Source organism: Nannobrachium achirus (assembly GCF_963921795.1).
Source record: "Nannobrachium achirus genome assembly, chromosome: 9".
Lineage (NCBI taxonomy): Eukaryota > Metazoa > Chordata > Actinopteri > Myctophiformes > Myctophidae > Nannobrachium > Nannobrachium achirus.
The window spans coordinates 44,407,755-44,435,011 of record NC_137818.1 but is presented as its reverse complement, the minus strand read 5'-3'; the positions used below and the strand labels follow the sequence as shown (position 1 = coordinate 44,435,011).

Sequence of the window (27,257 nt, the reverse complement as noted above, 5' to 3'; positions counted from 1 at the left end):
GGGGTTAGGATTAGGACTCGACAGGCTTTCTAAATTAAGAACATGATCTTTGGGCCTCCCAGCGCCAGTCTGCACCACCACACTAAAAGGGATTCCTGTTTCATGCAAATATCAGGGGCTTTGATTTATACAACTTGTAAGCCATAAATCAAACATGTTCTGCATAACACAGCCTTGGTCTGTCCAAGAAAAGCATGTGTTCACAGCAACATGCGCTCACAGCAGCACGCCGTCCCGGGCCAGTGTTTGCAGCTTAACGTGGGCATATTTATTTTGTGTTATTTCTTTACCAAGCAAGTAACAAACAAGTCAGGATGGTTCTGAAATGACCCTGGTGGAATCACAAGCACTGGCTAGACTCTAAAGTGGCCACGTCATGGCCAGAACACGACGCTACTGCGCCCCCTGGAATCCAAAGTTTTAATCGATCTCATACAGTGGGAAGTGGGGAAAAGCTGTCAATCTGGCTAGACTGAATAGATAGATCAGGGGGCTTCAACGTTTTCAGGCCAAGGACCCCTTAGCTATGAGAGATGAAGCAGGGACCCCCCGATTCCATATAGTTTCATTGTTTGACAGCACAATCATCTGTGTATTTTGGATTCATGTCAATTTGTGTTATCAGATATGTAATCACTGAACCGTCAATACTTAATAAACTTGACCTTTCACTCTGTACTTAGTCTGCTCTTTTCCCCCTCTACAACAAACCTCGTTGCCGAAAATAGCCGATCTACAAGCTCACAACGCCTCTCAGCGCGAGGCGTTGTGAGCTTGTAGATCTGCTATTTTTGGCTAAAGTTTGGACGTTATAGGGTTCAAGTGGTTAATATAAAAAAGGAGAAAAGGTTTCTATCACACAAAGATTTGAAGGACCCCCTGTAGTAACTCTGAGGACCCCCTAGGGGTCCCGGACCCCCTGTCGAAGACCCCTGAGATAGATCCACCCCTGATAGCCGCTGTGTCGAGAGTGTTGACATGTTGATATGCTGTGTCTGGCTTTGCTGTATATGATTGCTGGCCTTTGACGCCTGTGATGATTCTCCTTCACCATGATGCATTAATTCAACCAGAGAACAGCAGGGTTGGAGGGTGCTTATGCCCGCCGACATGATGACTCAGACACTTGACAAAGTGAGGACATTTCACTCTCTCTGTCCCTCAGATGTGTCAGAGGACAGCTTCTCTTGACATCATCATTCATGTCACCTAAAGGTTTCGTCAGTGTCAGGCACGTGCACACATAGACATCAAAGGGGGCTTGAGCCCCTGCCCTTTATCCACCTGACTGTAAAAAGTGCCCTCTCCAGACTCATGAATGCTGTTGTTATGATGAAAGAAATGCAAATGGCCCTCTTTCCATACAATACCTGAAGGCAGCATTCAAGAGAATTGCCTTGTCAAAACTCTCCTGAACTTGAATGCAGCATCTTATGTTGAAAGAATTGCCCTCTCTGTGTAGAAATCGATGCCATATATACCACGTCTGCAGTATTCACTTGATTATGCTTAGTTCAGTGTGTATCAAGTACCGAAAATAGCCGACCTCCAAGCTCAGTTTGGATGTCGGCCAAACGCTCACAACGCGTTGCGACGCGTTGTGAGTGAGTTCTGCTATTTTCGATATTTTCACCAAAAGGCCCTTTTAGAAATTTCAGCCCCTGCCTCTCCAACATTCTCTGCATGTCCCTGGTCAGTGTGCACCTCTGCCTGCGGGCGTGCACAGCTGTTTGACCTTACAAGGGTTGTCTCTGTGCACTGGGGTGACAGGATCTGTGTTTACGCTGTCATGGTTTTGTGATGAGGATCGTGCTCTGATATGTCAAAGTGTTTTGAGTGTGAAACTAGAAGCAGTGCTCTTCCGAGCACAGGTCTCCACCAGGCCAGGCGTCCTGGTGGTGCTACTGTATGATAGGCCAATGTAAAAAGCGTGGCATATGTTCTTCACCTTAGACCTTTCATGGCAATCGGACACTGCATGCATGATTTGAGGCATTGTGTTCCAAAAATGTGTTTTGCTAATGCCTACCTGCTGGTGGCGCTATAACAGGCCAATGTGAAAAGGGTAGCATTTGTTCCTTGACATAGTGGGAATATGTGTGGCAAATTTCACGGTAATCGCAAGCTGTGTTGATGATTTGAGGCATTTTGTTCTAAAACGGAGCAATCCTGCAAACTTTGTCAATCAGGATGGAATATGAAATATCAGACGGATCAGACTTGATCACATGGCTATAGAGATACTGTGTACTGATTTGTGTTATTTTTGGAGAAACGGACGCACGGACGGACGGACGGAGAGGAAAACATACTCTCCCCCATGTCTTCGGCTGGTGGAGACAAAGAGAGGGGACACAAAACAAGGGGTCAGAGGACAATGTTGCCTGAAACCTACCTCCAGTTTAACCGCTTAAGCACCATTTCATCAGTGATGCAACCAAGCGCTCAGGACCCGGAGGGATTTTTGAAGCAAAGGTCGACCAATGGACTCAAAGCACGAGCTCGCTCATTGGAGGTACAGTACTTGCTTTCATTGAAATTAGTGGGCAGGGATTGTTCACTCTCCAAGTACAATGCAACACATTGTGAGCTTTTATTATAATTTTTTCTTTTTTTAGCTTTTAAGTTTTGAACATTCTTGAAAATTCTTGAATTTTAATTCATTTTAACACATGAAGCACATTTCTATTACTGTGTTATGTTGTATTGTCATTGTGTGGCCATGAGTATACTCATCCTCCTCTCTGTCTGCTTTTTGGAGGCAGGTGTTTCAGGCGAGTGCACACCCACCCATGCAGGAGAAGGCTCAGCTGATGTCCATCAGGGTGTTAAGCCTGTCAGGCTGTACCAAAGGACCAGGGAAGAGATGGAGGGTTTTTGTTGGTTCGGGTTGTTGTTTGGTATTTCTTTAGTTAATTAGACATAATGTTTTGACATGTATTGTATTAGTAATGGGAATGGAGTGTTGGGCGCTATATTAACCAGCTGGGGAAAAGTGGTGAGTTCTGTTTTTTTTTTTGTACCTGCCAGCCTAATGTATGCTGTAGCGTAGCCACTGTCATGACCAAATGTTTGTAAAAGGTGTTAGTATATAATGGCTCAACTCTGCGACTATCTCTGCCTGGCTCATCATTCTGCGTCTTGCTGTACACCTCAGTCCTGCTTACCATTGATGTTAGGTCACATCCAGGGCTATTTCGGTGGCTCTATCTATTGAATATTGAAAGCAACAAACAAAAATATGTTTACAGATGAATAGTAAAAAGCCATCAATATAAAAGTGCAAAATATTCCAAATAAATAAAGTGAACACTACAACGTTTTAACTATTGTACAAAACAACAGCTAGACTACTGTAGTAACTATAAGGGATGAGGCGGGTATAGTTGTCTCCACCAGCCGAAGGCATGGGGGAGAGTATGTTTTCCCCTTCGTCCGTCCGTGTGTCCGTCCGTGCGTGCGTGCGTCCGTCCGTGTGTCCTCGCAGTTTGTGTGCACCTAATCTCAGTCGCCGTTGGCCCGGTCGCTGCCAAAATGAGCACACACATTCCCTGAATGCCAATCTAGAACCTCTGCCCTAGATTTTTCAAATGGGCCTTTTCTAGCGCCACCTAGTGGCCGATGTTCACAAAACACATTTCTGTGTACTACTCTTACAGATTTTGTCCAAAAATCCTACAAATCGGTAGGCAGTATCTCGACAGTCATGTGATCGACACGGATCTTTCCGATTTTGCATATTCCATCCTGATTGGCTAAGATTGGCTTCCAAAGTTTGTAGGATTGAGCCGTTTTGAACAAAATGCCTCAAATCACAAACGCAAAGTGCAATTATCCTGCAATCGCGCACACACGTTCCCACTAGGCCGAGGAAGAAATGCCACTTATTTTTTTTTAAATCAGCCTCATGGTGGCGCTATAACAGGCCGATTTGTGGTTTTACCTATAACTCCACCGATCAGTTTCAAACTTTGTAAGCGCACTCCCTAGAGGCCAAGGAAAAACCTTTTCCCTGCATTTTTCACATCGGCCTTTTATAGCGCCACCTTTGGGCCGACTTATGTAAAACACATTTTTGGACATTACTCCTTCAGATTTTCTACAAAAATAACACAAATCAGTACACAGTATCTCTATAGTCATGCGATCAAGTCTGATCCGTCTGATATTTCATATTCCATCCTGATTGGCTAATATTAGCTTACAAAGTTTGCAGGATTGCTCCGTTTTTGAACAAAATGCCTCAAATCATCAACGCAGCTTGCGATTACCGTGAAATTTGCCTCACATATTCCAAGGAACAAATGCTACCCTTTTCACATTGGCCTGTTATAGTGCCACCAGCAGGTAGACTTTAGCTAAACACATTTTTGGAACACAATGCTTCAAATCATGCATGCAGCGTCCGATTGCCATGAAAGGTCTAAGGTGAAGAACATATGCCACCCTTTTTACACTGGCCTTTTATACAGTAGCACCACCAGGACGCACGGCCTGGTGGAGACCTGTGCTCGGAAGAGCACTGCTTCTAGTTAACCATGTAGTGCACATGAAAGAAAAAGATCACAGAGCAGCCGCTGGGCTACTGGTCCAGGTGCATACCACTTAGGCTTTGCCACGTATGCATGGATGCCTCACAGCATCGCCGGTTTCATTCCCGATCCAGAGTCCAGACGACCTTTGCCGCATGTCATTCCCCATCCATCCCCCCATTTCCTGTCAGTTTACTGTCCTATCCAATAAAGGCATAAAAGCCCCAAAAACAAAGCTTAAAAAAAAAAAAAAAAAAACATTAGTTTTAGGACTGATTCTCCCAAATTTTAAAATTGCAGTCTGAGGTTGAACGTGGTTGAACTGGTACAATAATCATATTCATTTTCCTCTCCTTTCCAATTGCCCCCTCTGGTGCCCCCTGGGGGACATGTCATTTTAGGTGCTCAGGTCCTTTTGCCTACCAGTGATAATCTGTTTTCAACTTAGAATCATTAAGATGCTGAGCAACTAACCACACCAAACGTCTAATCATTGTGCTTTACAGTGGATCAAAGCGGATGAGCGCTGTTACGGCTACCATGTGCAGCCTGTCTGTGAACCATGTGCGAACAGGGCAAAGATAGCAAAGAAACAGAGAGCAGAATAAGGCCTCTGAGGATGAGTACAACTATAAAGCGTCATCTGAAGCCTTTGTGAAAACCTTCACATGGCTTAGATGTTGTAATAATCATAAGGGAAGTCAAGCTTCATAAAAGGCAGCAAGGGGGTTAAGACAACATAAAAGAATTGCTTCATGTAGGGACAGCCAAAGAAGTCTAAACATAGTGGGAAACTAATTTCTCGCATTATGCAAATGATTGTCGGCGGATTAAAAGGGTCTAATGTGACTCTAAACCCTATCATTCACCTCTTGTTAAACCATCACAGTAGAACTGTTATCTGTGCAGTTAATCAGATATTACACCTAATTATTGTCTTCTGCCTATCTGGCCCAGTTGCTACGTCGTCACACTGTGATCACTTGTTCCTTCTAGGTCTTAATTAGAACTTCCTGAGAGCGTGCTGAAACATGGGCTTGGCAGATGGTCTTTCCACCACAGGGAGGTGAAAAGGGCACACTTCATAATCCAGATCATCACCCCTCGGCCCTTTATCCCAGAGCCGCCATCAATAGAAATTTAATTTATTATAATTTTTTATCAGCACGGCCTGTACAATCCCACCACTCAGTAAACATGACTTTCTGCCAGACAAAGCCATTGAAAGGTGGCTTGCTGAAGGTGACTCCATCAGCATGGTGTGCTGATGGCGGGATACAGACACAATCGTGAGTTAGGAGGGTAAAACATGTGGAACACAGCAGCACCCAGGTTATCTGAACCTCACTCATCTGAACTTACCCCAATATGGTTTTGCACACTAATGGCAAGCAAAAATCGCACCTGTGCGATGGTATCAAACACTATACAAGTGCTTATCTCCTTGTATGGGCTGTTCTGTCTGTGACATCAACTATGGTGATGTCGGTCTCTGCGTACTTTCTATGACGTTAGTCTTGTGTGACATCAGTCTCGTGCTCATACGGACACTCATACGGGCACTCATAAAGACATTCATATGTACATAGGGACCTACACACAATGCCAGACGACGGAGCGGTTAGCACCGCTCAAAAAGAGATGGTCCCAACCATGTTTTGCATCGGCTTCAAGTGGTTAATAAGGTTAAACTGAGGCACTCTTTTTTTTTTTTGTCAATCATTAAATAATTTAATGTTTAAGTATGTCAGACACTTTTTAATTCTGATGTGTTGTGTGTAAATCTGCTATTTTCACGGGATGTTTGCACATTTTCGCGGAATGTTCAACTATTTTGGCATGCACTGACACCCATTTTACACACAGTAGCATACACAGTCAATAAGTTGAAAATAATACTTTAGACTGTAACTTTTCAGTATATACTGAACTGATCCAAACAAGCATTGTCTATTTGCTATATCAAATAGTCAATGTTTGTTTCTAATGAACAATTTCATGCCTCATTCACTAGCCCCATCGGATTATTGTAGCACATTTGATTACAAACTTATCATCCCTGAAGTTTATATTTCAGTTTTTATATTTCTGTAATAACTGCAGAAAATAATTATTTGTATTGATTCAATAAAAAGTTCAAATTATTTGTATGCGTATTTTGGTAATCGATTTCACTTTCCCAAACGACCTGCATTCCCATGGGGTTCATAGAAATCGCTCAAAAAGAGGTTCTATGTAGGCCTACAGCAGATAGTTTTCCCCAGGGTCCGAATTATGTCTAAGATACCAAGCCGAGGGCCACAACATTGCAGCGGGCGACGGTGGCGTTTCCACTACTCCAGCAACAGTTCAGATATCGTCACTCTCGGGCAGAAACCTTGTATCCAGTGGCGGTTCTACGCGGAAGCTTTTGGTGCTTAAGCACCAGTATTTTCCTGACTAGCACCAGTATTTTCCGGATCCAGTATTTTCCTGATCGGGGCTTGCAAAATCGGGAGAGAGACGAGGCGGTCAGACGGAGAAAAGTGTGATAACCAAGTGCAGTACTACTCCTAAACAACAGGAGGCGTTGGCATGCCCCGAGGCAATAAAAAGCAGAGAAGAATATTTCAAGTCCCTTGAAGCGTCAACACGACTTGCACACAACACAACACACACACAGACAGATACATACATACCAGCCGGCATCGAGGCATGGAAAGATTCTTTGGGAAGCCCTCAACTCGGACAAAATCTGCACATACACATATACAGACCACTGAGATGAATGTCATTTAGACAGACATCTCAACTACTCTACTCACTAGTGATACTAGTCTAGGCTCATAACAGCAGTGGGATGAGGAGGTTAGTGACTATAGTGCAGTGGTGGGGAGGGGATTGATGGCTAACTTAACACTATAATATCACCACGTTGCTTTAACCACAACGTAGTGAACCATGTTAATATGTAAAAGAAATCAAATAGTGTATAAACCTGTTATATTTTAAATGAGTTATTATGACTGACTAAGGCATAATCTGAGCAGTGAACTCTGCTGATAAGTTAGAAAAGCAGCAACCATCCAAAAGCGAGTGTCACTCACTCACTGCATACCTGATTCCCTGCTCTCAGTTGGGGCAAAATTTACCTAAAGCGAGTGGGCGGGTTTATGAGCAACAACAGGAAGTGAACTGGTCTGGGACCACTGCATGCAACATGTTTGTGTTGTTAAGAGAGAGGGGCTTTGTTTTCATCAATCTTTTTCCAAAAACTGGGACAAAAAAATGGATTAACAGGATAAAATATGCTACTCTGCTGTTGATTGTTGCTTCTGGTTTTGGAATCTAATTCTTCTGAATGGTGAGTACACTTGACTGCTGCTGCAGCTTGCCTAACTCTTTTCTTGATGTCAAAAGTTGTCCGCTGAGACAAATGTTACTTAAATCATCAGTTGTTTTGCTTAACCTAAGGGGTGGGTGGGGACTGGGAGAGGTGAATAGGGCAAAATGGCTGCAAAACTTAAAAAATAAATTAATAAAACTGCGGTATAGTATAGACTATCTTGCTGGCTGGTGCATGTGGAGACTGAGAGGCAAAGGGAAAGTGTAGTGTCCCGTTCCCGATTGTTTAGCAAAGAAAAAACCGCGGAAATCCGAATAAAACGCGTTCAAATCCGCGATAAACCGCCAATTTTCGCCCGCGGCAAAAGCTCCCTGTAGCACCCCCTACTGCTCAGGGCTAGAACCGCGCCTGCTTGTATCTCCAAGTTTCAAATGTGTACCTTTTTTGGTAAAGCAAAGCCCTGCTTCATCGTACAAGATCGTTGCACAAAACTAGTGAAAACCGCAGATCTACAAGCACACAACGCCTCGCGATGCGAGGTGTTGTGTGCTTGTAGATCGGCTGTTTTCACTAGTTTAGTAAATTTTTTAGATGATAAATAAAAAACGAAAGGTTTTGGACATACAAGGTTTCCACCCGATAACGACGATATACTAGTGTTGTTACTGCTCTTATACCACCATTATTACTGGGGTTGGTGGGGGCCAGACAGTAGCCCGCCGCGGGCCGCAAATGGCCCACGGGCCGCCTATTGGGGAACCCTGGCCTACAGTATACAATAACCTTCTGGGTCTGTGTCCTTCTATAAATTCACCCAATTGTATTAAGTCACTCTGTCACGGACGTACTCTGGAAGCGTCCCGTCAAGGAGTCTAAAGCCTGGCGTGTGTCTTTTTCTATGACCTCGAGGTGTGTCCTCGCCCTGTCAAATATCTCTATGTCCATCTATCTGACCGCAGGTCTGAGGAGGACGCACACAATCTAACATGTATGATGATGGCCATGTATTCCCCACTTGGGAATTGATTTAGAACATCAAAGAAAATAAAATGATCCATATACTGTTTGAGATACTGTGGATAATTAAAATCTAAATGACTCCATTTAAAAATGAACTGTAACCAGTACTGCTGTCATCTTACTGTGGGAGATGGCAAGTTAAGATTTTCATACATGGTGCAATGATGAGTCATACCCGTATATATGGACAGCCAAGAACAAATCTGCAAAAACTGTGTTTTAGATACAGTCTGGTAGATCAGTAGTTTCCTTCAAGAACCAGTTTCTTTCTGACTGTAAATGTAAAACACGTTCTGTTTTAGTGGGTCCAGACAGACATAGTACAAGAGGTCAAGTCCATTGTTCTATACAAGAAATACTTAACTCTATATTTAGTTGACCGGGGTCTATACCTGTTTTCCCTTATACACTAAATCTCTTGCCGATATAGTCGATCTACAAGCTCACAATGCTGTCAGTTGCGAAGTGATGCATTGTGAGCTTGTAAATCACTATTTTCACAGAATGTTCACCCTCAGAATATAGACGGTAAGGTGCATGTGGTTAAAGACACATTAACCTTTAGTTTGGACTCAATAGAGCACATGACTGAGTGTACAGTAAATGTGTTACTGTAAGTGTATGCATAATTATGACTAGTGGGAAGGTAATGAACCGTTAGGGCAAGAGTAGAGTGACGGGGTCTGGGTCTGGGTTACTGGAGTTGGATACAGATCAGTTAGGGACTGGGATTCCAGACATAGAACCAGTAGTTCTATGTCGCACCGCGAGGCGTTGTGTGCTTGTAGATCTGCTGTTTTCACTACTTTTGTGTAACAGCCTTGTATGATAAAACATTTACATTTGAAACTTGGAGATACGAGGTTTCCAACCGACAACGACGATATGTAGTCTTTGGTGAAACTGCTTTTAATGTTTGCATCTTCATCTTAGTGTGAGCTACAGAGTCACCGCAAACTGAACTCTCTTATCAGCACGGAGGACTTTAAAAATAGGATAAAAGACTATTTGACCACAGTCTGCACGTGTCCTGTTACTGACTGCCGCTAATCTGTGCTTTATGTTAAATGGTTTATTTTATGTGAAACTTTATGTGTTGCGGTCTTGGCCAGGACTCCCTTGTTAAATAGATTTTAAATATCAGTGGGACAACTCCTGGTAAAATTAAGGAGGAAAAAAAGAAAGGATAATGCAAAACAATTACTGTAGCTAAAGAAAGGAGGCTGTTTTACAAGAAACTGTTGGCATCGGGGGCCTGCATGGATTATGGCAGAACCTTGTTATTTATAGCCAAGTTGTTTGAAAGCTTCTCCTTTTTTATCCTGCAAAGACCTTGCCTTCTCTCCCCCAAAGGCTTGAGGCAATGTGTGCATCACTTACTAGAATCATACACTTAATGCACTCATGCACTTAACCACTTTCACCATAGCATCCCTGTTTGGCTCCATATTTTGGGCACGATGATTTAAAAAATGTTCAAGAAGTCGAAAATACTGTGAGAGAGAGAGAGCGAGAGAGAGAGAGAGAGAGAGAGAGAAAGAGAGAGAGAGAGAGAGAGAGAGAGAGAGAGAGAGAGAGAGAGTGAGAGAGAGAGAGAGATGTTTTAATAGCAGATCTACAAGCTCACGACACATCACTTGTACGGTAGATTAGCTAATACAGTGCCAGCTCCATTGCAAGATTGACCGAGAGCACTAACAAATTATGAGAGAGAGAGAGAGAGAGAGAGAGAGAGAGAGAGAGAGAGACATTTTTTAGTAGATCTGCTATTTTTTAATAGCAGATCTACAAGCTCACGACATATCACTTGTACGGTAGATTAGCTAATACAGTGCCAGCTCTATTGCAAGATCGACAGAGAGCACTAACACATATTGGACAATTTGAGTGTGTGTGTGTGTGTGTGTGTGTGTGTGTGTGTGTGTGTGTGTGTGTGTGTGTGTGTGTGTGTGTGTGTGTGTGTGTGTGTGTGTGTGTGTGTGTGTGTGTGTGTGTGTGTGTGTGTGTGTGTGTGCGCGTGTGCGTGTGCGCATGCGTGTGCGTGTGTGTGTGTGTGTGTGTGCTTGGGCAATGTGTGGCTCCTCCATTCATTCCACTTCTCTCCTTTCCCTTTCCTGATTCTGCCTGCCCCGGAGCACGGCCCACACGTGGGGGAGGCGGGGGGGTGAACTTAAAATAGATGTGGGGGGTTTTAATGGGGAGTGTGCATTTGCATTACCTTGAGAGAACGACAGGGATGGAGAAAAGAGAGAGAGAGATGAACAAGGCTGCTCCCTCTGGGTGGATGATGGGGGGGGGGGGTAGTAGGGGGGCTGTGATCCCATCCAGGCCACAGAACAAGGACACACCACCCCTTTCATCTAACTCCTCATGCGGGCCCGGCACCGCCAGCAGTAGCAGTGGCAAAGCCGGGCCCATTTGACTGCTTCATCAAATTACAACAATGCTCCCATGAGTGTAGTTAAGAGGAAAGCAGAGAGAAAGAGTGAAGGACCGAGGATTTCTATTCATAGCTCCGTGCGGGGGGAGTGTAAAGGTTGCTGCTATTGTTTCGGTGCAGCAGCGGTTCAATCAGGTATTACAAGCTGACGTTGTGTTACTGCTGTGGCCCTGGCCTGGAAGTAAATAAATGACCAAATATAAATAAAAAACGCCCATATGTCAGCACCTCCACAGTGAGGCCGTGCAGGAGAGGCATAAATCATCTGCCCCCGTGACTCCTTCATCATAGAAAGCTCAGTCAACTGCAACTGATGAGCTTACAGTGCAAGGATTACGTCATATGCCACTGTACAGTACTACAGTCACACGAGAATGAATATGGACTTTCTTCGTCACCGTGTTTGTTGACAAAGGTATACAGTGTGTCATGTTAGCATCATGGTAAAGCTTCCTAGCAGAGATCTGAACACATTTCTTTTATGTTTTTGTTTTTCTTCTAAATCTAGTATAGCAATTTCTTTTTTGCCCCCCTTTGTCCCCAATGCACGTGACATCATCGTACCCAGAAGTTATGTGGGAGCGCCTACTGAGTGGCAAAAAACAGAGTTAGTAGGAGCCACGAGGGGTCAGCAGGAGTCATGAGGTGTCAGTAGGAGTGAGGAGGAGCGCTTCCAAACTCCAATGCTTCGTGCTGCTTTATGTTTTGCCACTCGGTCTGTCCATGGTGCTGATCCTGAGTGGCATATGATGCATATCCTCTATGGTGTAATTTATACCAATTAATTCCTCCCACTGTTTGCCACTGCTGTAGTACCCTATACTGGCTCATCACCTGCCAGTGAGGAACCCCCACCGGGAGGATGTGGAGCTTTCGTCCTACTCCTTCTGCTCAACGTTCCCCACTGACAGGCACCACCCCCCAGGCTGTAGGATTACGTGCAGTGACAAGTGTCACCCTCCTCGCCTGGCTTCTTTTTCCCTGAACACAGGCCAATCTCACTCGTAGAGACGCTCGAGCCGGATGCTACACGGTGAATTCAAACCCTTTGACTCTGCGTGGTGGGCAGGTACTTTATCACTGCGCCACCCGATCGCCCTGAACACATTTCTACCTTTCTAAGAGGCAATCCCCGCTTGGTCAATTGGCTCAATGGAAGAGAAGGGAGACCTCCAACCACCGCAGATGTGCTTACTGTTAACATACAGATTTTTAAAATGTAACCACATTTAACCATATTTATGTTACATTATACTCTCTGAGTTACAATTAGGTAAATCAACACTGGATTTGACTGGGTAGCACCACCTGTGTGCGTCATCATATACACACACACATACACGCACGCGTGCACACGGACGCGTGCACACGCACGCACGCACGCGCACACACACACACACACACACACACACACACACACACACACACACACACACACACACACACACACACACACACACACACACACACACACAAGCAACACCACCCTACATTACACCTGAAGAGTATATTAGCTAGAGAAACAAGTGGCTGGCATCGCAATGGAAATGAGTTTGAACCAGAGGAGAAAAGAAGAACAAGAGCAGGTCATGTGGACTCGTTTTCTGCCTCAAAAAGAACAGGTATTGAGAAAATGAGGGCATGAGAACAGTCCTTCCTTGCCCTTCCCAGCTCCCTTAATGTGAGCATATGGCTTTAAGGGAGTCTGACCCAGAATAATGACTGTTTTTCATGAGGAGGTCAGCAGAGATGTACTGTAAAGCTCGCCTTAAGTGCAAAAGATTGAACTTAACGACTGCTCTCTTAACCAAAGGGTCCGTAAGATGTTCCCAACACTAAACTAAAAAGTAAAGGTGACCAAGCCTTTCAGGCCGTAGCTCCTAAACTTTGGAACATTCTTCCCAGGGGTGAGATGCCGTAGGAGCGCAGAGGTATGACGTCCCCATTATTTTCAAGCTGCACGCACGCGCCCCCCACACGCACGCGCGTGCATGTGCACCGTCAAGATGTGTGACGATGTGTCCACGCTTCATTCCCCCTACCTGGCTGCTTTGCATAACAATACTCGGCAAGCAGGCCTCACCTACGTCCTCATTTACACTGTACCAGTAAGACTCCCTAATCGGGAGATAAGCGACCGCCAGGTCGCATCGTGATTTTAGGGCAAAATATGTAGGAGCAGTGTACAAAAATGTGTTTGAAAAAATCAGCCTGATGGTGGCGCTATATGGGACAGATCCATGTTGATGACATGAGTGTAGACATACTGTGTACCGATTTGCGTGATTTTAGGGCAAAATCTGTTGGGGCAGTGTCCAAAAATGTGTTTGAAAAAATCGGCCTGATGGTGGCGCTATATAAGCTTAGTTGATCCTGGCGATAAGGTCTGAGTCGAGGAATGCTCTCTTCCCTGGTGAGAATTGCCCCTTTATATAGGGCTTGTTTGTGTATTGTATGACATCACGCCACATCATCAGCTGTGGACTCTGTGATGTCATCGTATCTCCATATATGGCCATCTCCGTATATGGAGATATAAGTCGTCCATGCCCAAGTATGGGCTGGTGAGGTCAGACTGCCAATCCACAACCTCCACCTCTCACGTCATACGGGCAGCCATAGTTACACCTGGAATGTTGAATCTCCATATATGGAGATAACCTACGCATCACACAAAGTCTGACCTCACCAGCCCATACTTGGGCATGGACGACTTATATCTCCATATACGGAGATGGCCATATATGGAGATACGATGACGAGTCCACAGCTGATGATGTGGCGTGATGTCATACAATACACAAACAAGCCCTATATAAAGGGGCAATTCTCACCAGGGAAGAGAGCATTCCTCGACTCAGACCTTATCGCCAGGATCAACTAAGGGCAACGGTGGCGGAGATATGAGTTGGGGAAAAGTGTGACATGACGGACAGACTGACTGACTGACAGACAGCCGGTGGGGTTTTGGTAGTAAATGCGACCTGACGGTCGCAATAAAATAGTCAGCAGGACGTTTGAATATCATTCTTTGCATTCTACTGCCTGCCAGCCTGGTATCTACTGGTATCTAAATAAACTAATTTAAACTAAATTAAAAACAACAAATTAACTACAGTAACTAATAAGAAATATAATTACATTAAAAAAAATCCATCACGTGTGTTGAAATACAGTATTTCAACTAGCAACTAGCAGGCCGTGCGCACGCGTACCCACACTTCAAAAATCCATATCACACCACTGGTTCTTCCACAAGTCTTGCTTGCTTTTATTTTGCATGCTTGTTGTGGTCTTGTTGTCCTGCTTGAGATGAATTGCGCAGCCTTTTTTCTGCTTTAATGTTGTTTTGTTTTTAATCTCACTGTTTGTACTGTGAAGCACTGTGTGAGATCTCTCTGTGGGGAGTGCTATATAAATAAAATGTACATATACTTACTTACAGTTGTACTCTTATGTAGGCTACCTGTACAAAAAGCGACACGTTGCGAACTTGTAGATCGGCTATTTTTGTCATAGAGGGGAAAGTACAGTGCCAACTCAGGTCCGATTTACTGTGTCTTGGGGGTTTAAGTGGTAAGAACAAACGCACGCACGCACGCACGCACGCACGCACGCACGCACACGCACACGCACACGCACACGCACACGCACACGCACACACACACACACAGGGAGGGGAGTTTGAGGGAAAAGACTGCATGGATTGTGCTGGTTGCTTTGGAGACGTCAAGCTGACTTGTTTGGCAGTGTATTAAAGTGAAGCTGCATTAAAAAAGCTTTCTGCAGCACCAATTCCTCTCCCCTCCCTTCCATTTAGAGTGTTGAAACAGCGAGCGATGGGTTCACATAACAGGACTAGGGACTGCTATAGCTATCAATCATTTTATTATTATTTTATTAGCGTGATTCGTTTTCTGATGAATGAAAAGAATTGAGAAGCATGTTTTTTTTATAGCTTTTAGTTTAAACAAAATGGCACAAAGAATATTGTAATCATTAGTATTGTTAACTATTGCAGGCCTAGAGTATACTTCAAGGTCCATTTATTCTTCTGTATTTGTCTGTATTTATTCAATTTAACATTATCTCTGTAGAAGCACCAGTAGAAGTACTCAAGCCTAGAATGACAAGATATTTGGGACACACAAAATAAATCTCCCATAATAATAATAATGGACTGTCCCTCCCCATTGAGCGCAAAGGTGAAGTGACAAGCAACTGAAATGTTTACAGAAGATATTGAACATATAGGATGGTGACAATAATTGATTGTGATTATATATTAGCTTACATGCCATATCACACTCCATATGCACTACTGTAACTTAACCATAAACAGAGTAGACTCTGGTTTAGGAGGGGATACTGCCTCAAGTCAACCTGGGCTCCATAACGGAAGGGCCACATCATCTGCTGGTTCAAGAACACATCCGATTACGTGAGGCTTGCTGGAGGGATGGAGGGTGATCCCACATGACATTTGGCATTTCTTTTTCTGCTGAGGAGCAATTCTATGAGCTTGTATTTCACAGTGTTGCGCCTAATGCGCATGCTGACCCATACAAAGTACTGTGACCTTTGAACCTTTTGATACCTATCAACATCCCACGGGGGAATTGACACCTTTAACCACAAGCTGACACTGATTACTGCCCATACCAATGTTCGATAATACAATTAGCAGCACTATATCTTGAAGCTATTATTTATCTTCAGTGTTGAATGAGGTTAAAGAAGAAGAGTTGCCAGCCATGCAGTGAAAATAGGTGAACATTCTGCAAAAAATCTGCAAAGAGATTTGGTGTGTGTGTGTGTATATATATATATATATATATATATATATATATATATCACGCAACATGAAAACTGAAAACAGTACTTGGGCCTTGCTTGACTGGCTGGCGCAAGTAATAACCTCTTGGTATAGGTCAACATATAATAATATATAAACAAAATGATGAAAATGATCAAGTAACTGCTAGTACAGTAGGGCATCCACAATGCCCGCTGCAGACAGATTGAGGTGCATAGCTTAAGTGCTGTTTGTTGCAAATCTACTGTTGTTCTTTCTAGGACAAATAATAGATGATAACGTTCTGTTTTATGGGATGCTGTGCTGATTCAGCAAAATAGTCTCCACACGCAGCCTTCTCTGCCCTGCCAGATCGATCCTTCACTAACTGTCAAATCCTCAGAGTGTATAGAGTACATAATAATGGAACAAAATGGACTTGTAAGGGTTCCGTTGGGTGTCCGTTGGTGTTATATATATACATTGTTCGTCACATCACAACACCTCCGTGTTATAAGGTTCCCTGAGGTATGTCTACAAGGCAGCACTCCTGGAGATTGCCCCATTGTAATGTCTGACACCTGCCGCCAAGCATCTCTAAAGGGAAAGAAAAGTAAGTATCTCAAAGAAAACTGAAGCAAATGATCATCTTTTCTTTTCTTTCTTTTTTACAGAAAAAAGGATGTTGTGCTCAAACCTTTTCATGTCAAGGAGCCCCGAAATTAAAAAGATTTTAGTTAAAAATGCTCTTTCCGCTTTACGAAAAAATATATATTCAAATCAAGATTTCTCAAAATAACAGATCTACCACTTCATAGAGCAGCACAAAGTGACACTCTATGAGCTGTTATATCTGCTGTTTTTGAATAGCTAAAATATAAAATAATGGTTAAAGTGGTTAAAATCTAAATTGACACAGATGCTTTCCCAGTTTTAATGGGGTAATTCCACGCCTTTCTAAAAGCTCTGTGGATGTATTATTGCCTTAGTGTTATTAGAAGCCCTAAGGCCTGGGTGGACTGAACTAATCTCCCCTTTTACTAATCATATGCGCTGTTTGAAAGAAACAGCAAAGCATAATTTACCAGTGAAATATACATCCATTTACAAATGCAGGACTACTTCTCAACAACATTTTATTCATTTGAAAAATATGGCAGCATTGCCTTTCCAGTCCAATAAGCTCAGTAACTGGCTAATGATAAAGTAAATTGAAAATGTCACAAAGTATACAAAATACCGAAAGGGATTTGGCACACGTACGGCTGATGAATGCTGCTGCGCTGGATGTTTATGAATGATGAGGTAGGTGGCTGCTTCCATTACTCCATTTAAATTCAGCAGTGTATCTGGCAACTGGCCTCCACGTCAACAGAGTTTGTAACAGCACAACATCCCCTGTCTGAACATGCACCGTATACAGCACAGCGCTCCTCCTCTCCAGACCATTAAGAGGCCCCAATGAAACGGCTAGCAGAATGCCATTTGATGAAACACTGTTCCCTGTAAAAACAGAAAGCTAGCCAGGGACTTGTCACAGATATTGATTGGCATTTATGGTAGCCAATGGGACTCCCCCAGAGGAATGCAAAATGCGAGAAATATTTCTGCAAAGATGTTGAACGTTGACATTTCTGAACGAACAATATGTCTCATATCAATATTCAAGTGCTATATGCAATTTTGAAAAGGATTATAGAGCGTAGAGAAAAAAAGCAGGGGCCCCTGGGGGACTCCGGTAAACTAAGTATATGTAAGCCATTTACCATGAGAGGGAGTGGGTTGTTGGCTGATTTACCACTGTTTCAGGGTTGTGACAATCCTGAAACCTAACCCACGACTTTCGAATGGTAAATTGCTTTTCTACCACTTCTACCATATAAATGAAAGAAAACACAGTTGTAACTTGCAAGGTTATTTAGTGACAATCATTAATTGTTTTGTGGGCGGGGTCCATGAGCCAACTCAAGGTTTTTAAGCCAATCATAATCTAGTATCTGAACATGTGACCACAAAAAGTGGTAGAAATAGTGTGGCTACGGGCAACTGATCATAAGAGGGAATCCACCATTATTCCATCACTTGATAACCTCCATGGACAATGAATTCACTTTCTTCCTGTATTTTTAGGAGACAAAATGTCATCAGAGGAGACATGAATATGTCGGCTAGAATCATTCATAACACACAATCAAATGCTAACAGTGACAGTGGTCTGATTAAAGCCAAAAAATAAAACACTAAAAAAAACACATTAGGACTTTCTCCAGAGACATCAGTGCCTGTCTTATCTCCAATGATCCCCAGTGAGTGTCTCATTGTGGCACTGATTCAAAATGGGCCATTAGCAAGACGGTCTATTGGTATTTTAATCCTCTTGTGCTGGTTTTGTTTCTCTACGGCACACTCTTTGACTCATTATATTTTTCCTTGTGTGCACTATTTAAATGATCGACATTTTAGCAACGGGCTCCAACAGGCTCCATCATCTCTACAGGAATAACAAAATGATGGGACACTGCGTGGGTTTAGATCTCACAGCTGTCTGCCATTCTAGACAGGGCTGTGGTATTTTGTCTTGCTTGAATGTGAACGTTAATATTCCCAGAAATGAATGGTATAAACATGGAATATGAATATAGTGCGGTTTTGCCAACAGACATCATTAATAACGTTCATTAAAGGTGTGATAGTGGTATTGTTTCTGTAAAAAGAAAAAGAAGGCCAAAAAAAGACCACCACCTTAATACTCCTCACATTAACCCAAAAAATAAAGAAATATGCATAAAATAATTTGAGAACGGTCTACACTTGCTCAAAGGAAAGTAGAACATGCCCCTAGGTAGTGATTATGCGAGCTGAAATTCAATTGTGCAAGTATTTGCTTTATGGGGTAAAGCAGGGTTTCCGAAGTCCAGTCAAACGAAGGACTGTGAGCCCTGAGTCTCCATTTGGGGACTGTTGAATCTGCAATCAGGCCTTTGTTGGAACAGAGGAGGGCTCTATGTGTGCTCAAGCTCTTAGAATAAGTGAGAGGGCAAATATAACCCAACCCATGTCCTCACACACAGCTTGAAGCTGCCACTATCCGGCAAAATACTTTGGAAATGTCATATAGCCTAGGCTATATATTCCCAGAGCATAATTTCTAATTTGTTGTCTATAGCAACTAAATCATGCTGGATGCTGCTCCAGCCAAGGGAGGGTGGACTTAAATCAATGATTTAAGTCCACCAATCACTACTGAAACTGAGCTGTTATTGAGTATGCCAGACATAAACGCTTAAGAAGTCTAAGGCAATTTAATCCATACAAGAATGTAGGACACTTAATGTTTGAGGAGGGCACAGGGTGCATATTAACATCCCCCAAAACCGGAGTTAGGTTAAGTCACACTGCAGACTGAAGATAGCTCTATAACCACGAATAAAGGGGACATGGAGGAGCATAACTTTAGCCTGATTTATACTTCATCATACCATCATATGATGAAGTATAAATGGTGTCCTGTGCCGAAAATTGCAAATCTACAAGCTTTTTCAGCATGCGACAACGGCACACAACAAAGTAAATCAGGTTTAAAATATAAACGCCAGGGTTCTGACTCAATCAAACATATAATTTTCCAAATGTCTGTCTGTCTGTCTGTCTGTCTGTCTGTCTGTCTGAGTGAGTGTCTGTCACAGCGTTTCTCCTCAGTGGCTGGAGCAATTGATCTGAAATCGCATCACCATTAGCATATGAACACACCTGACATAACTGTGAAACCCGTTTGTCACTTTCCCAAATCATATGCTGTATATTAGCATTTTTATGGTGTATCTATATCTATTCTGCATCTAGCTTGAGGCATATTACTAATCTGCATCTAGCATGAGGCAACATGTTTAACCAGCTGTGTGTGTGTGTGTGTGTGTGTGTGTGTGTGTGTGTGTGTGTGTGTGTGTGTGTGTGTGTGTGTGTGTGTGTGTGTGTGTGTGTGTGTGTGTGTGTGTGTGTGTGTGCGCGCGCAGGTGGGTGGGTGGGGGGGGAGGTCTGTTGTCTGGCCCTGTTACAGATTTTGTCCAAAAATCATGCAGATCGGTACACAGTATCTCTGTAGCCATTAAACGAAACGGGTATTTCTTACATTGATGCTCCTACATATTATCATGCAAGCACCAGTTAAAGTTACTTTCCATCCCTCATATACTGTGTGCACAGTGCACATCCCATAACCCACACACTGCACATCATTTCGGAGCTCATATCTTTGAACGGGTAAGGGCTAGTTAATTACTGAAGTAAGGTGATGAACCGTGCTGCTCAGCTACAGTATGCACAATTCTAGGCATAGTTTATAATGTACAAAAAGAAAGTTACAATTTCACTTCCACTGACAAAACAGAATAAGTCAGTGTTTACATTTCTTTTCTGGGCTGGCTTTTCTTATCTTATCTTATCACATCAGTGATCACATCACATATCATAACCTGTTATAATTAATACAGATATAGACAGCAGATTTAAACAAGCATCGTAATCTCCGCATTTCAACAAGTGGTCGGCGGCGGTGCCTAACAACCGAGCTCTAGCCATAGCTGCGTAGGCTGAGCATTTGTATTGAGAACCATCAACATGATGACGTGTTAATCTGAGTCTGTTGTTTGACTCGCTGCAGAGAAAATTCTTTGAGGGGGCCGACTGGTAGGTGAAAATGGCACATCTGCAATCTATCATCTACATTGAGCATCGTTACTTATGCCACTGCTGTATTTGAGAAAAATACTGCAAACAACTTTGTCGTCTACACTCCTTTCCTTTTGAAATGCTCCCAGACCAAAATACCTTTGTTGTTGTCTACGTTGTGTTTTGTGTACCCTGACACTCGTCTCACCTCGCTGCTCTAGCTCCCGGACCCCGCTGTGTAACACCAAACCAGTCTCTCATTCAAGTGTTCCATTGGAAATAACATAAAACTACCTCCCGGAGTCTGTTTAACAAAACTACATCTCCTCATAGCAAACAACACGGCAGCTCCTGGACAGATGGGAAATGTTGAATTGTCGTACCGGAGGCTCAGAATAATCGTATTTGAAAGAAAACCGGTGCTTTTAATGCCTCCAAGTACAGATCTAGGCTTCCTGGCTTATTTTGAGAAGCCAAACCGGAATTCAGATCAGCAGCCAGGGAATTTTGTAAATTAACAATTATCTTACATTTGGCCATTTGACTCTACAGAGTCAAATTATCGTACAAATACGATAATTATCGTACATCTGGCAACACTGGGCCTGAACCACGAATTCTCATCCACAACATGTCATTTGATACATACAAGGTCCACATAGGAGTTATTTCAGGTCATAAAAGAGAGGATACCGAAGAATTGCAATCGTAGTCCAGATATGGTCTCTTTTTCTGACCTTTTCTCGCGAAGGAGAAAATCTGACACATGGGATGTACCTGTGTTCCACTGCAACTGTATCGACCCAAACATCTTTTCATTGTAAATCAAACCATGCTATTTCGATTTATCGCTGTCTAGACAGTGTTTTCAAATCGCAGCAACACCTTGTTGTGTGGCTGTGAAAAGTGTGAGCTGTAGGTTTGTTGCTGTGGAGAGGACAGTATATGGCGCTCCTCCCCAGATATCAGCTTTATGGATTGCCTCGGTGGAGTCCTCTGGGAAGGTAAATATTGTATGAGATCTTCCAAGTGCTTTAGTTGTGTGCAAAAGGTTCCAAAAGTAAGCCTTCCCACATGGCCACATGCGCACACACACACAAACACTGCCTGTAAGGCGGAGGAGGTGGCAGCTGCTACTACGAGTGTACCGTGGAGCGTTGTTATGTTTCTGTGACGGGAGCAGAATTTGTTGGAAAACACAAAGAGAGAGAGAGAGAGAGAAAGAGAGAGAAAGAGAGAGAGAGAGAGAGTGTGTGTGTGTGTGTGTGTGTGTGTGTGTGTGTGTGTGTGTGTGTGTGTGTGTGTGTGTGTGTGTGTGTGTGTGTGTGTGTGTGTGTGTGTGTGTGCGCGCGTGTGCGTATGTGTGTCGGGTAGTGGGGGGGTATTCACGATGCAATAGCCGAGGGTGTTGCATCATCCTATTAATTACTCCCGTTGCACAATGTCCTCCATTACGTGACCCACATGCACACAAAGATAAGCTGGGCTCCGAGGGGCTGCATGGGAACGGCACAAGGAAGAAGACCCACTGATGGGACTGCACTACACATTAACTCTGAGTCAGACTTTTTACTTACGGGGCCCGGCCTCAAACCATTTCAATTACCATAGAGGAGCTGCTGACAACAAACCTAAATCAAGAGTGAGTAGCCGGGGATCCAGTCGCCAAAATGGGAGAGGACCTGTGGTGTTCTGCCGCACTTTTTATTTCTGTTTTATCTATTAGTTTGGTCATTAAGGTCCACAGAATGAGAGGCCTGCTCAGCCGGAAACATCGCGAAAAAAGGTTATGGCCATTTGTATATTCACTGTCTCATTGACTCCGCTAGAAAAACATTTTTTAAAAAGAAAAACAAACTGCTTTAAGTAGCATGTGAGGGGTCAAACTAGGGGTTCTTCATCATTCTGAATCCATTGCAAACATTTGTTTTGCACGAAAAAAATCCTTGGGCAAGACTTTGGCCACCCAAAACTGTGAAAAGTGGAAAAAAGTGATTTTCACAGTTTTTGGGGGCCAATATTTTGTCCAAGGAATGTTTTTCATGCAAAACAAATACTTGCAATGGATTCAGAATGATGAAGAACCCCTAATTTGACCCCTCACATGCTACTTAAAGCAGATTTATTTTCTTTTTTAAATATTTCTAGTGGAGTCAATGGCACAGTGAATATACAAATGTCCATAACTTTTTTTTCGCGATGTTTCCGGCAGAGCAGGCCTCTCATTCTGTGGACCTTAATGACCAAACTAATAGATAAAACAGAAATAAAAAGTGCAGCAGAACATCACAGGTTCAACCCTGTTCCTTGAGCTTTTGGGCATGTGGATCCCCGACTAGAGGGGTAACTTCTACTCAGCAAATCCTGTTTTTCAGTTATGAAGTGTCTTTTTTGTAGAAAATAAATAAAAATTGGCCCATTGAGAGGTGGCCTCCATGCCTGGAGCCGGCCTGTTAGTGGAAAGGGCTGTGACTGATAAATCTGATCCTTTGTAGAGGCAGTATTGATCCAACAAAAGCTCACTACATGAATCAAGTATGAGCTCTACCCCACTCGCTGCTTCTCCCGGGCTATGGATGGACGTGCCCAGGTAAAAGAATAGCACACACTCTCTTCTCATGTTGGCATCGGCAAGGCTCAAGCACTGGTCATTAAACCAGACACCCGCTGCGTCTGTAATAGGCTCTGTGCATAACTGCACTTCCCTTTTCCAGAAGGTGCTAGCTAGCTTCTGGAAAAGGGAACTACAGCTATGCACAGAGTCTATTACTTATGGAATGGTGTGATGGACAAGTCTGTTAGAACTCCATAAACTAATGCTAAATTATGCTCTGTCGTACGCACACCAAAGAAAAACCGATATACAAGCTCACAACGTGGCGCAATGTGAGCTTGTGTAGATCTGCTATTTTTGGCACATGATGTCGTCATATGACGGAGCATAAATCAGGATTTACATGACACAGAGTGCTGGGGAATATGTGAAGAACGTATTATCATTATCATCCAAAACATGAAGAAAATTGGCAACTGCACAAGAGACACAGTAAAATCAATCAACTGGGAGTATAGTATATACTTGTTGTACTGTATAGGTCACTCAGCATCTTCCACTACCACTGCGATCAAAAGCTGTGTGCTTTGTGTTATTAATATAAAACAAAATAAAAAAAACTGATAATTCTTTATGTTTCATGTTTTTTAAACACCTCAGGGTGTAGGCCTCATGCTGCGAATGTAATAGCAAGAAAGTCAGCCTTTTTATTTGTCTATTGTTTCTAAAAAACATGAACAGAAACTATCCGTTTTTAAATGAAAGGTAGGGTGAGTTGGTGGCTCACAGTGTATTTGAGTGACACTGCCTGTTCTGGAGTAGTGGCTAACCGGGTTGGACAATTCATTGGTGCAGATAAAATGGGTCTTTGCACTGTGCTAAGGGTATGACACACATGCAACAGTGTTGTCTGTTGCAGTGTGTCCCCGGGAACATTCTCCCCAGGTCCTTCTGGATTTAACAGACTGCTGAATACAGGGCGTTCACCAGCACACACACACACACACACACACACACACACACACACACACACACACACACACACACACACACACACACACACACACGCTTCTGCATGTGCACGTGTACACACACTACAGTCACACCTCTCCAGAGGACCGGCACTCTCAGAGATGCAACACAGCCTATTTCACTGCAAATTAGGTTAATGACGCTCCAGAGAGGCCCAGTTAATAACCCTCGCAGAAAGATATTAAGATTGCACCTAAATCACAGGAATATTGGAGTATCTGATGGACCCTCTACCACCCATGCACTTAAGAGCATGGTGAAAGCCCTAGTAATACAAAACGCACAGCAGTTCTGGACATAGAGCAATTGCAGCAATATGGTTCACATAGAGGCCATTTTGTTATTATGTCATGTAATACATTCTATATACAACGTTTACATAAATCAAGAACACAGAATTCTATAACACATACTGTATGTGACCCACACAAAATAAAACTGCACTTACAGCCAAAAGATGCCGTTTCTGCCATTATAACCAGCATTCCAGTCATTTGTATGATGTGTTACAATAACCCCAGATGTCTTAAAAAGACAGAAAAGTGGCCGCACAAACCGTAGCCAAAATAACCCACCATGTACAGTAAGTGCTAGATGTGCACACAAACAAGTTGAAAAGTAAAATAAATCCTGTATGTTCAGCAGGAGGCTGTGGACATCTCTCTGACACCTAAGCCCCTTCTCTCTCACTCTTTCTTTCCTGTAGCAGTCTCAGCCAAAGTGTGATAAGATCACCTGTGTGCCTCAGCACTGTGCAAGCTCACCACGGGGGGAACCGCAAACTATGACATCCATGAAAGATGGAGCTCAGAGATGCCAGCTGTCCCAGGAGAAATGAATCCCCAATAGGTTAACACTCGACCAGCCATCTCGCATTCTCTCTAAGCTCGCTGCCTCTGCCTAATAATATTCTGTACTCTCCACCAGATGTAGAACCAGGGCAGTGGCAGAGTACAGCACGCTAGTGTGCACCACTTTAGGAAATATCAATATCTCTGGGCACTCCTCCTGCACATCCTATGCATTAGTCTCAACTGAGCCCTTGGGTCTACTTAGAACTATATATATAGAGTATCTAGTACAAAGTCTGAGGATCCAAAAAGCATCAGAATCAAGCCACTGTTTATTGCATTTGTCACAATTTGCTGGCAGCATATAGTATTGTCTATACTGTGCTACCGGTATATACAGTATCTATATGTCCAGCCTATCTATTTTTATAACCTACTTACTTACTTATATGAATTGTTTGTCTTAAGGAATGTGTTGCTCTATCTCCCTATAGGCACCTTTTCTATTTGCATAATGAACATTGTTTTTGTGCTTGAGCAGTCAGCACTGTGTATGAACCAATTATCCCCAGACGTTTTCTCGTGACTGACCAAGCTTCTCAGGCGTGAAGTCTTTCTATACGGAGTCCTTTATTTATAAGCAAGTCAGTGTTACTGACACTGGAAAATTTTACATCATACAATAACACTACAGTATTCACATTCTTTTTGGCTATGATCCAAAAAGCTCCATTAGTGTTTCACAAGCAAGCAGTGTTCCACACGTACAGTACACTGAACACAGTGCATAAGTCACTGGCTTTCGGGGACTGCCCATAAGTCAGAAATCTCATTAGTCCTACATCTCATTAGTCCGAATTTAGTTAGGGTTAGGTTTTAGGGTTAGGTTTAGGCATATTTTTACTGAGGTTAGGTTTAGGGTTTGGGTTAGGTTTAGGCATAGACCAATGCCATGGCACCTGGTTTTCTACACAGTATGATGAGCAGACAATGCCTTGTCTTTAGACACTTTCTTCATATAAAGTATGGACATTTCTTTCGACAAATCGCTTTTCAACATAACTATCTGGAGTATCACATTTCACTGAAAACAAATTTTGGATTATATCAATGTTATTACAATGAATAACAATACAATTTTATTTGATAGCAGATAATGTGAATAGGCTATCGGTAAAGACGGATCCAAAACCTTGACAGTGCTTGCCTTTCATGCCAACGGCATTCCGCATCATGTCAAACAATGACAGTAGAATTCTGCATGTGGAAATTGTTTTTCCTCTTTTGCCCTGACCAATCCATCTGGAGTTATGGAGACTAAATGCTCGTGAGCGTCTGCACAGCTGCACTGTCACACACTATTAGCCTGTGTGTGTGTGTGTGTGTGTGTGTGTGTGTGTGTGTGTGTGTGTGTGTGTGTGTGTGTGTGTGTGTGTGTGTGTGTGTGTGTGTGTGTGTGTGTGTGTGTGTGTGGACATGTATCATGCTTTATAAATGTTAGGTTACAAATTACCTCATGGGAGTTTCGTTATAAAAATTTAAATAATCAACATATAGGCCTATAGTAAACATAATCAAATAGGCTACTCATAACACATTGTGCCATTATTAGTCTTTATTACTGGGTCTATTGTTGTCTCAGTTGAGGAAGGTTCCATCTCAAAGTGCCATTAGGGAAATAATGAACCATAAAACAAATAGACATCATGAATGTCAGTGTCAGTCAACATCACATGAACAGGTGTTGTGGTGGCCAAAAATAAAGTAGTCTAAAATGTGTAGGGAGTTAGGCCTATAATGCCAAAAAAAACAAAAAACAACAACAACATAATAATATCCATAATCTTGAACCTGAATACTTTATATTATCATTCATTAAACATTTCGATCCAAGTAATTAGGCCTATTGGCGCCGCACGATTGCACAAGAAAGAGCAACCCCCGAGAAGGTCTAAGGTGGGGCATCCCTCAATTCATTGAATTTCACTTTGCCATATCTCCTCTTATGTGCTTGATGTTGCCTGAGGGTCACTTTATACACGACCAAGTCCCCAGTTTGGGTCAAGTTATGAACAATAATTCAAACAACTTAAGATGCTG

At 42.9% G+C, this 27,257-nt stretch overlaps 1 protein-coding gene across 1 annotated transcript in view; it reads right to left on the bottom strand.

Moving 5' to 3' along the window:
* ajap1 (adherens junctions associated protein 1) overlaps positions 1 to 27,257 on the bottom strand; it is a gene marked incomplete at both ends in the record, with an annotated part of 65,383 nt that overhangs the window by 37,469 nt on the left and 657 nt on the right. The gene's annotated exons all lie outside the window — the stretch shown is intronic.